Source organism: Macrobrachium rosenbergii, chromosome 40 (genome assembly GCF_040412425.1).
Source record: "Macrobrachium rosenbergii isolate ZJJX-2024 chromosome 40, ASM4041242v1, whole genome shotgun sequence".
Classification (NCBI taxonomy): domain Eukaryota; kingdom Metazoa; phylum Arthropoda; class Malacostraca; order Decapoda; family Palaemonidae; genus Macrobrachium; species Macrobrachium rosenbergii.
In genome coordinates, this window is record NC_089780.1 from 27,968,795 (window position 1) to 27,986,767 (window position 17,973).

Below are 17,973 nucleotides of genomic sequence, written 5' to 3' on the forward strand. Positions count from 1 at the left end.
ACCGAGTGTCGTCAAATTAAACGATTTGCAGGGAGATGACGATGGAGGGGGAGGGATGAATAGACCAGGAGGAAGAACCGTAAAGAAGCGACCAGAGAGTGGGAATGCACAATCCGGCGCGTTGGTCCTCACGTCCACTCGCTGACTGAGACAGCTACCCAGCAAGCGCAAGAGAAGCAGGAGAGGGAGAGGAACAACCTCCATGGTCAGAAAGGGGGAGAGGAGGCAAAGAAGGCCAAAGATGGTGGACGGGAGAGGGGAAGCTCTCCCGGCCACCAGCAGTCCCAGGAGGGGGTATAGGCTGGTAAAGTCAGAGACCGTACCAAGGACAGGCCAAACAATGCAGAGGAAGGGGACACAGGCTATAGGCTAAAAGGAAAGGAATGCTCCCAAGCCTTGATAAGTTAACAAGACTGAAAACAAATCAAGGGAAGAGAGAGCACTCGGGAGGGGAAGGGGTAAGGGTGTGTCGACATAACCAATAACTGGAAACTAACCTTAAGAAATGACCAAACTAGGTAGGCTACGTGATGTCCCTCGCTATCCCAGCTTAACCAAAAGGCTTATTAGCCTAAGCGAAAACAGGAAACAGGGAGAGGGAAGCAACATGAGATCCTCGCTATTTCAGCTTAAACAAGAGGCTTATTAGCCTACGAGGAAAGCCTGAAACAGGGGAAGGAAAACATAAGATGAAAAGACCCTAGTCAAAACTTAAGGAGATCGCATTGGAAAAACATACACAAAACACAATGATGGACATGTGAACGGAAGCGAACGATCGACCACCCCCTTTTTCATGGAAAAAAGGGGGCTATTAGCCTAACGCCCAAAAAAGGTAATACTAAAGCTAACAACCAACCCATGATAAATGGATAAAAACTAACAAAACGAATATAAGAGGAGGACCATACCCAACCTGATGTGGACATGAAGGGAAATGGTCGCCCTCTAACAAAAGAAATATCCATAATAATCAACAAATATCAAATGCATCCGAACACAAGGGCAAAGATTAAACAAATAATCTTAACAGTACCAACGAAAATAAAATTCCCAGAAGCTAAGAGAAGTGAAGGGCAAAAATAAGGCATGTTAAGGAAATGATAAGAGGCGAATAGGCCCGAGGGGGTAGCCCGAAGCCTAAACACCAGCCTTCACTCTCGAAGCAAAGGGATACAAAAGTCAATCAATCAAAATCACTAATTAGACTTCACGAATAGGAAAAATATCCTAAACATGAAGAGGAACAGTGAGAAAGATTGAAAAACAAGCGACCAAGTTCACGAACCACGCATGGAGGTCATGTGAGGCCGTGAGAGGAGATTGAGGCGGGCGTTATAACTCCCTTTAATTACTAGACTAAAGGGAAATAAAGGAGCCTCAATCGCCTCAAATAAAAAACTAGAAACACTGGTACTCAACTTTGATGAAGAAAGACCTTGTGAGGATGCCATAATGATGCAAATAAGCACAAGATAAAAAGCACAACGAAAAACACGTGTGACCGAGGTGCTTGCTGAAATGGAATGAGGCTAGCGGTGATTTGTGTACTGTCTGCGAGTGGTGCATGGGTTTGTAACGGCACCTCTCTGTGGGACTTTTGACTTTGGGATCTCTATAGGATAAGGTTCCGTGTTTTATAGTTCACCCTTTTCCATACACGACTCCATCTAATGGAGCTCGCTCTGGGGTAGTAACTCCAGCATTTCATTTAGCTTTCTCTGGTATCTAGCAACGGAATTACCTAGAAATAAGTGCTGAATGGACTTTTTCACCGGCTGACACGGGACCCGATCCAGAAAAGTGTTTTTTCGGATGATGACGCTACTCGACCCCCCTGTCGCGCTAAGGCAAGGGCTAGAGCTTCTTCCCCTGTGAGAAGGAAGTATACATCTCTCGCCCCTCTCCTTCTCTCAGGTTCAGCCCTTCTCCCGAGAGAGTTGCTTCTCCAACGCGTCAGATTTTGTTGGGTTTGCAACAACAGCTGGATGCTCTCATGAACCTTTCAAGATTCGAAACTGCCTGTTAAGAGGTACAGACCTTCACCTTCGTCTCCTGCTTCGTCTTCCTCGTCTGCTAGATGTTTTGGGGCTTTCGTCTGTCGTCTAGAGAGAGTGTTTAGTGGCTTCCTATTCGTCTTCCCGATTTGAGGTGTTGGACTTTTCTCTTGACACGCGCCAGGAGCGTGTGTCTTGCTCTTGCGCTTCTCACGCTTCACGCGCTCCTCACCTTGACGCTTTCGGCGCGCTAGCCATGAAACGCCACACGCCACGCTGTGAACTCTCTTCTCGTGTCTTGCCACGGAGCCTCTCGCGCCACGCCATGACGCTCCGCTTCGTTTCGCCGTATAGCTTCAAAGTCTTGTGTTGACGCTGCTCTGTTGTACATCATGACGCACAACTACCCGCTTCAACTTCTGATGTACTTCATAATTTAGCCAGTGACTTCTTCAAATGCGGGAGTTCCATACGTACAAATAATCGGAACTTCTTTCACTCAAGACCCGCCAGCTGGGGAAGAACATCCTCTTTCGTCACAGCCTTTGGATGAAGAGAAACGTCTTCTTCTTCCTCTGATTATCAGACTCTGGCTATTTTACTTAAGGATCTGTTTCCTGAGACTTTTCAACCTTCGGCTCCTCTCTCTCCACCTTCACAGCAGTTGTCTTTGTCTTAGCGAGAAGGACTCCTGGCTTTCTCAAGATGATGAAGTCTTTTTCTACCAAAAAGGCATTCAAGAAAGTCAGGATTGGATGGCTGCCAGGAAAAATCAAGGAAAGACTTTTTCGCTTTGCCTCCTTCACGTTTGTCCGACAAAGCAGGCATTTGGTATAAGACAGGGAGCAAATTGGCTTAACGCTTCCCTTGACTTCTCAATGGGACTTTGCAATCCTAGTCGACGCCTCTTGAAATCCCACTTGTCTTCTTTTAAGGTGTCTTGGACTCTGACTGAGATGGACCACCATTTTAAAGGCCTCTTCAAGACTATTGAGGTCTTTAACTTCTTGGACTGGTGTCTGAAGTTTTTTTGAACATGAAGGCTACTAATCCGGTTTCCATTAGTCTGGGGAGCTGTCCAGTGTACTGCGGTGCATGGACAAGGCCGTCAGCTCAGATGGCTCTGAAGAACTTGCGTCTCAGTTTTCATCAGGTTCTTTTGCAAAAAGAGAGCATTGCTTTTTGCTATTTCTTTCAGTGAAGTCTGTTTTCACCAGCGCATTATGTCATAAAAACATCAAACTCCTTTAACGAGCCATCTCTTCCCCCAGACTTTGGTTAGGAATATTGCTGCTATCGTTTTTTCAAGAAAACAAAGGACCTTTTTCCAGGTCTTCAAACGTCATTTGGCCCCATCAACGTCCTCTTCTTTTCCTCAGTTGGCTAAAAAGTAAACGAAAGCCTAAATGTTTTCGTGAAGGGGCTTCCATGGGAAGCAACACGAGACCCGCACCACGAGGAGAGAGTTTTTCCCGAAAGGAATGTCACTTCCAAGAGAGGTAGCAAGTGACTCCTTTCATCTCCAGACACCATTAGCAACCAGGCTTCATTTTGCACAAGCCTGGAGAGAGAGAGGGGCAGACGTTTAGTCCCTCCTACTGTTAGAGAGAGGTTACTTGATTCCCTTCCTGTCTCCTCCTCCTTTGTTTTTTGTTTCCCAATTGCCATCCTGTCAAACAGAAAATTCTGTTTGACTTGCTCGAACAGATGCTCGAGCGGAGAGTAGCGGAACAGGTCTTGGACTCGCAGTCCCCCGGGATTTTACTACAGATTGTTTCTAGTCCCAAAACTTTCAGTAGGCTGGAGACCCGTCTTGGACGTCAACAGGCCAAACAACTTGGTCCGGAAGGAAAAGTTCAAGATGGAGACCTCGCAGTCAATACTAGGAGCCCTTCATCCCGGGGATTGGATGGTATCTTTGGATCTCCAAGATACTTATCTTCACGCCTCAATTCATCCGCGTTTGATGAAGTATCTCAGGTTGTCTTGGGGGACTAGACGTTCCAGTTCAGGGCTCTGCTTTGGACTCTGCACTACGGCCATACCACGTTGAAAGCACCGCTTCTCGTCCGATCAGCGAAGTTAAGCAACGTTGGGTCTGGTCAGTACTTGGATGGGTGACCGCCTGGGAACACCAGATGCTGTTGGCGTCACATTTTGCTCCGAGGGTGTTTACACTTCTCATGAAGAACGTTGCGATGCAGTTGCACCTGTCGCACATCAGGATCTCTCTCTACTTGGACGACTGGTTGATTCGAGCTTCGTCGAAGCGAAGGTATCTGGAGGACCTTCAGTTGACTCTGCATCTCGTGAAGTCCCTGGTACTTCTGGTCAATGTGGAAAAGTCGCAGCTGATCCCCTCACTGTCCATTGTGTCTGGGAATTCAGATGTATTCAGCGGCTTTTATAGCGTCTCCGTCGCAAGAACGGCAACTTCTATGTACGAAAAAGTCCCGGCCTTCTTGGGGAAGGAAACATGCTAGGTGAGGGAAGGAATGAGTCTGCTGGGGACCATTTCCTCGCTGGAGAAGTTTGTTTTCTGGGAGTCTGCATCTCAGGCCTCTTCAGTTCTTTCTGTTGGAGAACTGGCAAAGCAAGGAAGACTTGAAAGAGGAATTGAGAATTCTTCCTTCTGTAAAAGAGGATCTGTAGTGGTGGCTCGATCCAACGAAATTGCAGAAAGGGATCTCCCTCAAGCTTCTGAACCCCGACCTAGTGTTGTTTTCCGACGGGTCGTCAACAGGTTGGGGGCAACACTAGAGGGGAGAGGAAGTGTTAGGAACCTGGAGAGAGGAACAGGTGTCCTGGCACATCAACATCAAAGATTTGGCGGCTATCTTTTAGCTCTCCAATTCTTCGAGGTCCAAGTTTGCAATTGTGTAGTTTCTAGACAACAACGGCATTGGATTTCCTCAAGAGACAGGGCAGAACACACTCTTGTTCCCTGTTCAGCCTTGCAAGAGAGATTATTCTTTGAGCCTATGCTCGCAACATTTCGATTCTCACAAGTTTTGTTGCAGGGGTCGAAATTGTTCGAGCAGACCTGCTCAGTCGGCGCCATCAACTCCTGCCGAAGGAATGGACCCTTCATCAGGAGGTTTGCCAAGATTTTTGGAAACTTTGTTGTCTCCAACTTGTGGATCTTTTCACGACCTCAAGAACAGCGAGGCTCCCTCTATACTGCTCACCTGTACTCGACCCGGGGGCAGTTGCGATAGATGCTCTTCTCTGGGATTGGACGGGAATAGATGTTTACGCCTTTTCCCCGCTCAAAATTCTGGGAGAAGTCATACGCAAGTTCGCGGCCTCACAAGGGACAAGGATGACTCTCATCCCCACGTTTTGGCCTTCGAACCACTGGTTCTCGGAGTTTCTCTTCTGGTTGGTAGACGTTCCGAGAACCCTTCCTATGAGAGCAGACCTGCTCATACAACCCCACTTCGCGAGATATCATCAAAACCTTCCCGCTCTGAACCTGACTGCATTCAGACTATCGAAAATTGGTCAGAGCGAGGGGGTTTTCTGGCCAGGTGGCACGGGCCATCGCTAGAGCCAGAAGTTCTTCATCTAACAGGATATATCTAGCGAAGTGAGCAACCTTCAAGGGTTGGTGTAGAAAGAAGGGCTTTTCCTCTTCCTCTATCACTGTGAGCCAGGTTGCGGATTTTCTCCTTTACTTAAGAGAAAAACTCGATATAGCAGTTCCGACTATCAAGTGTTATCGGAGCATGCTTTCGACTGTTTTCAGACACAGAGGATTAGGTTTGTCTGACAATAAGGACCTCCACGATCTTACGAGCTCTTTCAAGACGTCCAAGGTTCCTCAGCTAATTCCTCCTGCTTGGAACTTGGACGTAGTGCTCAAGTTTTTTGATGTTTAGTCCTTTTGAGCCTCTCCACTCTGCATCTCTTAAGGATGTTACTCGAAAAACGGCATTCCTCACGGCTCTGGCGATGGCAAAGAGAGTGAGCGAAGTTCAAGGCCGTCATGTGGGCTTCAAGGAACACGATGCTGTCTATTCTTTAAGCCCTAAGTTCTTGGCTAAGAATGAAAGGCCTTCTAACCCTTGGCCTAGACACTTTGAAATTAAAGGTTTAGCAGACCTTATTGGACAGGAACCTGAGGGAGTTCTATGTCCAGTTAGAGCTCTCAAGCTACCTTAAAAGAACACAGGACACTCGTGGTCCCTTGGATAATTTATGGTGTTCTGTGAGGCAACCAGTTAAACCTATGTCGAAGAATGCACTGGCATTCTTCATTAGGGACGTCAATAAGGACGCACACTCTAGTTGTGACGACTCCAACTTCAAGTTGTTGAGAGTTAACGCTCACGAGGTGAGGGCAGTTGCTACCTCCATGGTGATCCAGAAAAATATGGTACTCAGTGACATTCTCAGTGCCACATTTTGGCGAAGCAATTCGGTGTTTGCCTCACACTCTTGGCGAGATGTTTAGGTAGCATACGAAAATTGCTTTTCGCTGGGACCATACATTGCTGCTTCAGCAACCTTGGGGACAGGGGTAACTCTGATCCTATCCCTTTTAATTGTGTTTTTATGGTTGTTGGGTCGACTACTGGAGGCAGTCTTCCCAATCCTTTGCAAACTAACGCTTTAGGTGTTGGTTAGGTGGTTAGTAATGCTCTTTTGTCCTCTTTGTATGGTCTATGATCTAGTCACATTGTGGTCACCCCGTTGACAGATCATCTAGAAGTCGCCAGCTATATAGGTCACTACCTCGCTGGGGTCTCTAGTAAAGCAGAAGCAGACTAGAGTGACAGTAACCACTCAGTCAGCTACGCTATCAGATAAGGAACCAAAATAATTTTACCAATAAATTGGTTTTTTCCCTAATTCTTGGCTGTCTCTACCCCCCTCCAAAGGTGGTATTCAGCTATATATATATCTGACAGGTAAGTCTCATGAACAAAATGATATTTTAATGATAAAATAAAGTTTGTTCATACTTACCTGGCAGATATATATATTCATATTGCCCTCCCTCCTCCCCTCAGGAGTCAGTGGCGTTAGAAAATTTGAATAGAAAATGGGAATGGTTCCTGATACCCGCCTCCCAGCGGCGGGAATGGGTACTAACCACCTGCCCAGCCACTGCATGTGCCGCGAATTTTGAAATTCTGTTGGACTTCGGAGAATACAGCTATATATATATCTGCCAGGTAAGTATGAACAAACTTTATTTTATCATTAAAATATCATATTGCAATACACTCCCTGAACACCTGAATTAGCCCGATTAACAAAATTTAGTGGAGGTGGGTTCAATTAAGTCAGACCGACCTACCAACAAGTAAAGCAGGTAACTCATTATCGTCTACTATGCATATAAAAAAACAAACCTCACCTGGTAGTCTACACGGCAGGTGGGGATGCCTGAAAGGAGAGAGTACCCTTAACGTCAGTCTCGAGTCATGGTACTGTCTGGGTCGAGCTACTTCCCATGTGGTATTCAAGGAAAACCTCCCACGGAAGAAGGGAAACTAACTCCCATGTGGCTAATCAAAGTCTCGCATGTAGTGGAGCCTGGCGAACCTCCCATGTGGCTATTGGTAGCCTCTCATGTATGGAGGGGAACGACGAGCCTCCCATGTGGCTATTGTAGCCTCTCATGTACGGAGGATAAGTTGAGTGTGCAGTCGGAGCTTCCGAATCACTGCCGTCCGTTGCCATCAATGCTGTGCCGAGAGGGTGAATAAATCTAGCTGAAAAACCACCTGGATATACCTATCCTCATTTAATTGTAAAACATCTTGTGTTTCGTAAAAGAATTCCGATTCACTGACAAATCTACTCACCTATCTTATGCTGTCTAACCTTGCCCCTACTCTCCCCACCCCCACCCTTAATCTACCCTTTACTAAAGAATTGAATTGGCCGCCACAAAAGGACCCAGCGAGTAACCCTTTTCCGACGAGAACTGAATGTCCTTAAGGTAGAAAGAAGTGAAAACTGATACTGATTTCCAAGTAGCTGCTTCTAAGATTGCCGACACCGAGAAATTCTTGAGAAATGCCGACGATGTCGCCACCCCTCTAATACTATGAGCTCTTGGGCGTTCAGAGGAGTTCAATGGTTCCGAAAGAGTCGAAGAATTAGCCGACGCTTGTTGTATCACCTCTCTTAAGAAAAAACTAATAGCATTCTTCGAGATCGAGTGTGAAGGACGTCTGGGAGAAACGAATAGCGTTCTCGGGCGAGGCAACATCTTTTCTGTGCGTAATAAATAAGCCTTCAGCGCCCTGACCGGACATAATAGCATTTCTGAAGCGTCACCTCCTACAAAATCTTCTAAAGACGTTACTCTAAACGCTCTGGGTAAAGGATTCGATTCCGATTCCGATTTAGCTACGAATTCCGGCAAATATGACAGAAAAATATCTTTCCCTGAGAAAGATACAGTTCTTGAGACAGCCCGAATCTCTCCTACTCTTCTAGCTGTGGCCAGAGCAACTAGAAATAATACCTTCTTCATTAACTGTCTTAATGACAGTGCTTCTAATGGCTCGTATTCTGACGACCTAAGGAGAGTCAATACTGCCGCTAAATCCCACAATGGTGCCCGAAGGGGAAGAACTGGACGTTCTATCTTAAAAGACCTTAAGAGATCGTGAAGTATTCTACTGGTCGCCAATTCCGGAAGATGGAAACGTAACGTACTACTAAGCATTGATCTGTAACCGGCGATCGTAGAGTATGAAAATTTCTTTTCTTTCCTCAGAAAAAGTAGAAAGTCCGCTATTTCAAATTGACCGTTGGAAGTGAAATACGATGACCTTGGTTCCGGCACCAACTCACGATAAACCGCCCACTTGGCCTGATATAGTTTTCTGGATGATCTTCTCAGACAGAAAGACAGTTGGCGAGCCACTGCCTTAGAGAGTCCGGCATGACGTGCTGCTCGCTGGATAGTCTCCACGCAGCTAGCTTCAGCACGCGGAGGTTCCGGTGGAAGTGATGGAAGTGCGGCTGTCTGAGAAGATCTTTCCTCTCTGGAAGGAAAACCGGAACATCTATCAGTAAATCGAGAAGGTCCGGGAACCAAGGTCTTTGAGGCCAGAAAGGGCAAATCAACGTCATCTCGGCATTGTAGGAGTTCCTGAGTTTCATCAACACTTGTTGAATCATTCCGAACGGAGGGAATGCATATGTTTGCATGTCGTTCCAAGAATGCAACATGGCGTCCGTCCCGAACGACATGGGATCTTCTACTGGGGAGAAGTATACTGGGAGGTGAAAGTTTAGTCTCGTAGCGAACAAGTCTATGGTTGCTGGCCATTTCTTCAATAGAAGTTGAACTTCCTCCTGCACTAGCGTCCATTCCCTCCCCTAGAACCTCTTGCGATCGGCTTAGGCCGTCCGCCAAAACGTTGAGTTTTCCCGACACGAATTGAGGAACGAGAGTAGTCCTGTGGCACTCGCACCAGCGGAGAATTCTCTGGGCGACTTGATTCAAAATTTGCGATTTTGTCCCCCCTCCTTCTTGAGGTATGACACAGCAGTTACGTTGTCGCAAAAGAGCGCTACCGTCCTGTTGCTTAACTGATCTGCGAAGCAACTTAGAGCCTCTTCTACTGCTCGTAGTTCTCTGTGGTTGATGGACTCCCTCCGATCCAGATTCGTCCAAAGGCCTCTGGCCTGACATTCCTCAGGGTTGCTCCTCAACCCTGATCCAAGGCATCTGTGTACAGATGGAAATCTGGAATGGGGAGTCAATCTTACGCTGATGGTCAGATGATATTCTTCTGACCACCACCGAAGATCCTTCAGGCAAGAATCGTCCCAGACTATGAGCGTTCTCTTCCGAAAGTCCCAGCGATTCCTGAGACATGCCTAAAGAGAACGCATCCGGAGACGAGACCCTGGAATTAGGAGAGAGAGGGAGGCCATCCTGCCCAGCAAGCTCTTCCATAGGCTCACAGGTTGTGCTCTGTTCGATCTGAATGTTTCTAGTTGGCTCAGAATTGCCAAAACTCGTTCCTCCGTCGGAAAGCCCTCAAAGACGCGTCTGAATCGTTATTCCTAAATACGTTTTTGTCTGAGCTGGAATCAAAGAGCTCTTTTCTAAGTTGATCGTATTCCCAACTTTTGACACAAATCCAGTAAGAAGTCCTCGCCTGCAAAACTTCCTCTACTGACGAAGCCTGAACTAACCAATCGTCGAGGTATCGCCTCATCCTGAAACCCCGACGATGCATTATCTCTGAAATAGGAGACATCATCCTCGTAAAGACTTGAGGTGCTGTGGTCAGACCGAAGCAAAGGACTCTGAACTGAAATGTTCCAGTTGGACCCGAGAATCGAAGGAACTTCCGAGATTCCGGATGGACCGGAACCTGGAGATAAGCGTCCTTGAGGTCCACTGAAATCATCCAGTCGTCTCTCCGGACCGACCGCAGCACCGACTGAGAAGTTTCCATATGAAACTTCGGGGAGACAATGAACCGGTTGAGACTCGAGAGATCTATGATGGGTCTCCAAGATCCTCCCGACTTTGGAGCCACAAAACTCCGACTGTAAAAACCTGGGGAAGAAGGAGCAGGTTCTAATGCCCCTTTTTCCAAGAGGGCTCGGACTTCTGCTGCTAACGCTATTCCCCTGATGGAGGAAGGGGAATAACTGGGAAGATGAACCGGTGAGCTGGATAGGGGAGGAAGAGAACGAAAAGGGACTCTGTACCCCCTCCTTAACACCTCCACTACCCAACTCTCTGCGCCATACTCCTTCCAGGTTTCCCAGAATGGAGCTAGGCAACCTCCTACCGGTGCAGACGAGGGAAGTGTCTCCTATTTCCGAAAACCCTTCTCAAGGACAGAAGGTTTCGGATCTGAAGCAGAAGCTGAAGTCTTGGATGAGAAGCGGACTTTCTTAGGGGACCTGGTTGGTGATTTGGAACGCGTCCGCTTGGCTGGTGATGTCATCCTGGAACCTCTCGGAGATCTAGAGGACTGTGCTGCCACTCGAATCATGGCTTGCTGTCACTCGACAGCTGAAGAAGAGGAAACGAAATTTACCATCGACGCTACATCTTCCTCCCTGAAAAGACTGTTGCTGAGCGCCAAAGGTGCTCTCAACAGAGCCCTTTTGTGAATATCTGGATAATGCGGAGGTAGATGGTTCAGAAAGAAATCCCTCCTTTTCTTACCGAAGAAGGTCGTACAACCGGCCGAAATGTTTGCCTGATAGGCCAGTCCCATTGACACCGAAGTGATGAGGTTGTCAAACAAAACCGGGTCCGAGGGAGAATAACCGTCCTGTTTAAGGAACCCCATTAAACCAGATAACATCCACATCGAATGGGGATAGAGCCTCCGACTGAGTATGGAAAAGTGTCTTCCAAAATACCTGCTTCTCTCGCCGTGACAGAAACCAAACAATTCGAAGAAGGGACCCTAGATAGAAGAGCTTCCACTGATTCATTAAGAGGACCCTAACACCCGCAGAAGGGTTACCCGCAACCTTGTAAAAACCCTTACGAGAAGGAAGCAAGGTGGAATCCTGCCTACCCGACCCAATTAATGCCGCTAACCTACCGTCCGCCTCCTCAATGCCTGCTCGACACGGCCAAACCAAACTAGATTCTTTGGTGCATGAGCCACCACTGGTTTCGTCGCAAACAGTGACTCAAACATCACCTGATTAGGTTGAAAAGGTTCTTACGGAGCCTTGGACTGTGGGTAAAGAGCATGAATGAAGTGCACCATCCGCTTGTATTCGTTCTCGTTCGCTGAAGGAGAACAGGCTTCTAAACATACCGGATCCTCTTCCTCGCAAGAGAAATCCTTATCAGAAAGATCCGACCAAGTCGAGACAGGAACAGAGACAGGCTGACCCCTAGAAAACGCTGGATCAGTTAACCCAGAACACGAAATACCTGAGTGCGCAAGACGAACACCTGGGGAATCAGCCGCAATGTTGCGGGCAGCCGAGAAGGGTTGCGCAAAACCCGCACTCTCCAACAACGGTGGAGCTACGCTTGAGCCAGACACACCTGGGCGAACCACGCCCACCTCAGAAAACGGAGAAGCCGCAATACTCGCCAACCCCGAACTAGGCTGAATAACAGAAGCATGCGGATGAGGAATCGCAGCAGCAGACACTCCGCAATTTGCGGAAGCAGAACAAGGTGGGAAAAACTCCTGCTGACCCGCAACCGAACCCGAACCTACAAAAACCGTCCTAACCGGAGGAACAGAGACACCTGTTGGAAAGGTAGAGAAGGGAGGTACAGTAGGAGGGAAGAGAGAAGCAGCCACACTCGGGGTAACCACCGGAGACCCTGCCGATGACGTCATGCATGTAGAGAATGCACCAGGCGGGCCGGAGCTCACAGGAGTTTCGCATGGGAAACTGCGAGGTGCCGAACCCAAAGCGATTGTGGATGATAGGTTACCAGTAAACCTAGCTACCGGAGTGATTGTTGAGACTACTGGAGCCGAAACTTTGAATACGGGAACAGTCGCACTGCCAGATGCCACCCAACCAGCAACTAGCTCCGGAGGATGAGAAGTCATATGATTTGTGGAAGATTGTCCCGAAGGCAAGTCCGTTAATGGTAGAGAGCTCGGATGAGCGAGAGAAGAAACCGAAAGTCTCCCCGAAGAATGACCCGAAACGGAAGGTTGAGAAAAAGCCATAGAAGATTTTGAAACCATAGGGGAAGAGATGTCTGTGGATACAGAAGAGGCCATAGATTTTAAGGAAAGAAAATAGACCGATTCTGTTCCCCCCTGATAATCCTGTAAAGCATCATTTGTGAATTCAGGTAGATTTTTCAAAACATGCTCAAAAATGTTGGAAAACCCAATATTAAAACAATTTCTGACCAAAGATCTGTAGCCTTTAGAGAGTCCCAACAGATCAGCATTATACTCTGCAATGTTCAGCAATTGATCTATTGAATTGGACTCTGAAAGGGACGAAGGTTTGTCCCGAGGGGGAAACAGAAACTTAGAAGAAGAAGAGAAAGGGATACTTTCCACCCTATCCACACCAGAAGAGCTAGGAACCAAAATTGAATCATCCTCTACCGATTTCGCAACCTTTTGTTGCAGAGAGCCTACTGCGGGAAAAAGAACCGCTGTTGGATCCAATAAGGGAGCCGCAACCTTAATGACACCTGACTCCGACTGTACCTTCAACCTATCTTCCTGATTCTCTACTACCGTCCTATCTCTAACTGTCTGCGTCAATCCTAAATTAGATTTTACCTTAGGACTTACGTTACCAGGGTGAAAGGGGAAATCTGCTGCTGACACTGCCTGTTCAGAAATGGTAGATCCTACCTTTGAGGTTTGCGGTTCTCCATGACCCCGGCACCCGTTAGGGCTGGTTCTGGAACAGGCAGGGAGCTGAAAAAGAGCGATTAGGTTCTGTGTCCCTATTAACTTTTTCCTGATCTTTTATCTCTGTTAGTTTTGACATGAAACTTGAAAACAAACTAGACATGCTGGCTGACAATTTGTCTTCTAATTTCCTAAATAATTCTGACTCTAAAGCCTCTTTGTCAAAACCCTGAGTCTCTACCGCTGAGTCCTTACGTTTACTCTTAGAAGCTAATGATTTCCTATACTTGAGATAATCTTCCATCTGTGTTGTCGACCATGACCTACACTCGTCACATCGCAATGTGACGCTACATTGTACCTTCCTGCAATTTATGCACAACGAATGTCTGTCGTTTTTAAGGGTACTCATCCTTTTCTTGCAGGCGGTACACGAACGATGGGCTGCAGTTTCTCCAGCGGTAGCGATCTCCGTCGTCACGGCAGAAGCAGATGTGGAAGCCGAGGAGTTGTCCAAGGGTGGTGTCTTATCCATTTTATCCATTTCAAAATCCAAGCCAGGCCAAGTCAAAAACGGGAGAGAAGGTCCAAAAATCCAGAGAAAGAACAATCCAGGAGAGAAGGGGGCGATCAAAACCAGTCCAAGTCGTTATCCAATCCAAAAAAACGAAAAATAAAGGGGTCGGGCTTATAACCAAAAATTCGCCTGATGTAGGACAAGTCCTAGCAGCACGGTGAACAAAAAGCAATTGGAGTTCTCGGCCATACACAGCCGGGACTTGCAGCAGCGTTGCCAACGGTACGCTAGGTAACTCATTTGACAGGATTTTCCTGTAAGCGTTGGTAACACTGACAGTTAATTACCCACTTAGTGGGTAATGAGTTGGGGATATAGTTCGGGCTGGTAGGTAACCAGGGCTAATTCAGGTGTTCAGGGAGTGTATTGCAATATTGTACTTTCTATCCACCACTGTGGGCCCTCTTTGCTTACTCTGCTGATTAGCATTTGTTAACAAAAACAATATTCCCATGTACAGTATTCATAATAAGTTCCTTTAGAGCTGGAGTGATATACACCCAAGGATAACCATCTCTAACAACACTAGGTGACCAATGGAGTTCTTCCAAACTCAGCCGGTGGGGCCAACATTGCCAGAAAGAGTTAGACAGTCAAACAATATTGTATATCCTGTCTTGCCTACTAAACCTGTACCATTATTTTATACACTCAGATATGCTGTGGGCTGTAAGGCCTTCAAAGCAACTAAATAAAAATTAGCTTCATCACCAGATTAAAGTTTAGTGGTTAAAGTATCCATTAAGCTGCTCAGCCTCCTCAGGCCTCTCCTCCAACAATGCACTAGTAAGACCATTTTCTTCATAAATATTTGAGGTTTTGCTTATAAGCCAAAGCAGAGGCCTTGAACTGGGATGATCTTGCTCAACACAAATCTCACTTATCTCCTGGATGTTAGATCCATGAAAGTCCTTATGTCTTATGTCATCTTTCATAGCAAATATCCAGACCAATCTGAATGCTAACCACCAAGGAAGACCATCTGTTGAAATAATTTGTTGAGGAGCTAGAGTCTGATCATTGGTTTCCAAACTGATCATGCTTTTGAGATTACAATTTCCCTCAAACTTTCCCCATTTCTGGTATCCTCATTGTTTAACAATGTAAGTCTAATTCATTCTTGTCTGAAAAACTATTAGAGATGGTGATATGGGTGAAGGGTTCTATAAAGAAATGAACATTGTAGGTGTCTTGAAAAATGTGAACTACCCACGGGTTGAAGGCTGTCAGTAGACATCCCACTGGAGAAGGAAGATGAGTGCTGTAGGTATACACTTCCTTCCTATCATCTTTCTTTTTTTGGTGTTTTAACACCCCCTTCGACCCACAATTACCCATATCTGTCTCCAATTACACTGGGGCCTCAGAACCTTCCTGGTGATTTTTTTTTATGCCAAGGCCAGTTGGATATGCAAAGCAATGTCCTTATTTATCACAGACCATAAAACAAGGAGGAGAAAGGAAAAACAAATGCAGCATGGAACCACTATCTTCCTCTTGAAGGATTTAAGGTTAGCTAAAGGAGCTAGGAAAAATAAAAGAAGAAACAGAATTAAAAAACTTGGAAGCAGAGAAGAAACTGGCCACTGTGCAGTCTGAGGATTGCTGATTTCCAGGGTAAGTATGGGAAGAGGTGGTCTGATGGCTGTCAGGAGGCTCTGAGGTAGTTCTTAAGCTAAAAAAAAAGGAGGCAAAAAATGTACCTAAAGAAAAGAGAAGGAAGCCACTTACAGCTGACAGACAGAAATGGAAGTAGTGGTGGTGGTGTCATTAATCAGATAAATTACCAATGACTTAATTCTACAAAGGAGAGAAAAACACGCCTCATCGCAATTATGAAAGCAATATTCCCAAAGAGACAAAACAAGGCCTATATATCTAGTTTAAAATGTTTTTCTTTTTTGCATATGCAAAGCAGTGTTTTATATGAATGCGACTGAAACTTGATAACAAGGTGATTAATTGGTGGTAGGTAGGTAAGTGTCCAAGTGCCACCAAATCAGGATGAATGGCAGAAAAGCACAGACATCCAGATAATCCAATCCCAGAGCTGAGCAAGCAAACGACAAGGCGCTTCCTGTTGAGCTGGATGGTGAACAAGTGCAATAAGTCATTTAAAGTTAAAGATTTGGAAAAAAGGTTACATGTGTTAGCATGTAGTTTTTTACATCTAGGCTTTACCTTTTAAACGATGCCAAACAAATACAGGATGATGCTGTAATTATGTATGTACAAACTATGACGTGCAAATACTGTGGCCATTAGTTGCTTAGTGTAAGTTTGCTCAACTAATGTTCAGTAATTTTCATCTTAATGTGCAATTTTTAGTTTGCATGTTGTTTGATCCCAATAAAGAAAGAATGGTGGGATGTACATAATAAGCCTTCATTCAGCACTGTACTGCATGCCATATGATTTTTTCTTAATTTCAGATAAGAGGCTTGAGTGGAATGCAATGTCCCAGCCAGGGAACAAGGAATTGGATAAGGCTGTTTCAGTGTGCTATTATCAACAGGATTCAGCGGGTGTAATGCTTTGTAGGACCTAACTGAGGATGGCTGCTGAGAAGTTAAGCCAAGTAAGGTAGGACCTGGCATCCTCAATTATTTTAGGTTACGATAGGCATTAGATTACTGTATAGCCTTGTCTTTTACCCCTTTTCATTCCTTGCCCAAACCCAAAAACGCATGTTACCGTTGGGGGAAATAGAGGACCCACCCCATTTTGCTGTCTTTTGATAACCTAATGGTGATCAGTTAGGCCAACCAAGTAAAAATGAATATCAAATTCATTAGAATCACAAATATATTTATCCAGTTTTAGCATGGATAGATAGAATTTGACCAAAGTTACCATTTTTTTTCAATGTAGGTTAAGAAAAATAGGCCTAAATAGGTCAAAGTATGCAAAATTTCCATTTTATTACATGATACTATGCTAACAGAGCCTAATACTGCTGTTATTTTTCATTAAGGCTACACTAAGGTATGCCGAGAGCCATAGTTGGTAAAACTTTACTTTAGTTGCGCAGCCTGATTTCCGCCAGTCACTGACCGGGACAGGTTACAGCTTTTTTGGGGGCGATCCAGGGCAGGCGAGGCCCCCCGAGCAGGTCAGGGCACGTCGCCCTAAGTTAGGTTAGGTAGGTATCATCTGGTTAGGTCAGGACCTAGCGTTATATGAAAGCTTAGGTCTATTCATGGCTATGTATGAGGAAGCTGTCCCGGTCGACGACTGGCGGAAATCGGGCCGCGCAACTGAAGTTAAGTTTCACCCGAGGATAAGCTGTTAACTTGCCATTGAAAACTGACCGAGTACAGAAAGCCTCATTTACAGAAAACAATATTGGGTCAACATACCCGATTAGGCTATCTTGCTATTGATGTTCACTGTTGGTTTACCGTAAGGATAAGGGCCCTTATAACTCTTTCTTATTCGTTTCCAAACTAATTAAGGTCACACGATTGAGCGATTGATGTCTTTCATAAGTAAATACACTGTCTATCCACTGTCAAGGCCTCCTTCACTTTCAAGATTCGAAGCCAAAAAAATAGGCCTAACGCTTTCCAATCAGGGGCGATGTAGTACAATTTCTCTAGAGTTCTTATTAGAATGGATTCGATTATATTTACATGTAGCTCAGTTGAAAAGCTTCTGTAACAATTCTAATGTTATCACATTTGAATATAACAAATATGACAGCTTACAATGTTGTGATTTAATTGCTGCAGAGGGTACCATAGGTAAACTTTGAATGATCGTATCTCTACCTATCCTCAGGTTAGCTTAAAGTTAGCGAGTTCCGACATAGGATTTGTAACTGCACCCCTTCTTCTTCTTCTTCACTCTTTCTAGTTAAAAATGAACACGTACGGATCTCATAGTTATATTTTCATGAGATCAGTGGCTCTCTTCATTATAGATCAGTGTATGTACTAATAAAAAATATATATTTCTGAAACTGAAATCAGTGAAAAAATATGGCATTTAGCTTAAGTGACTGAGCGTAGAGTAAATTTCGTCCTTAAACTCATGTATGATTCTCCTCACACAGTTACAATACAGATCGACCTCTACAGTCTTGGATCTCTCTCTC

At 45.6% G+C, this 17,973-nt stretch overlaps 1 protein-coding gene, 1 long non-coding RNA gene and 1 other non-coding gene across 5 annotated transcripts in view; 2 read left to right on the forward strand and 1 right to left on the reverse strand.

Annotated features, from left to right (window-relative positions):
• LOC136826294 (zinc finger protein OZF-like) overlaps window positions 1-17,699 on the reverse strand; it is a 30,076-nt gene extending 12,377 nt beyond the window's left edge. The window contains exon 1 of one of the 2 annotated variants that reach the window (XM_067083522.1): window positions 17,585-17,699. The gene's annotated coding sequence lies outside the window, so the exon portion shown is untranslated. Of the gene's footprint in view, window positions 1-17,236 lie in introns of both variants that reach the window. The other variant, XM_067083521.1, reaches the window with a different exon arrangement.
• LOC136826296 (uncharacterized) overlaps window positions 1-17,973 on the forward strand; it is a 236,496-nt gene that overhangs the window by 37,924 nt on the left and 180,599 nt on the right. For both annotated transcript variants that reach the window (XR_010849584.1, XR_010849583.1), the window contains exon 2: window positions 16,310-16,460. This is a non-coding gene — a long non-coding RNA (uncharacterized lncRNA). The remainder of the gene's footprint in view (window positions 1-16,309; window positions 16,461-17,973) is intronic.
• LOC136826394 (5S ribosomal RNA) lies at window positions 4,029-4,147 on the forward strand. Its single transcript, XR_010849597.1, has one exon. It is a non-coding gene; the product is annotated as a 5S ribosomal RNA (ribosomal RNA).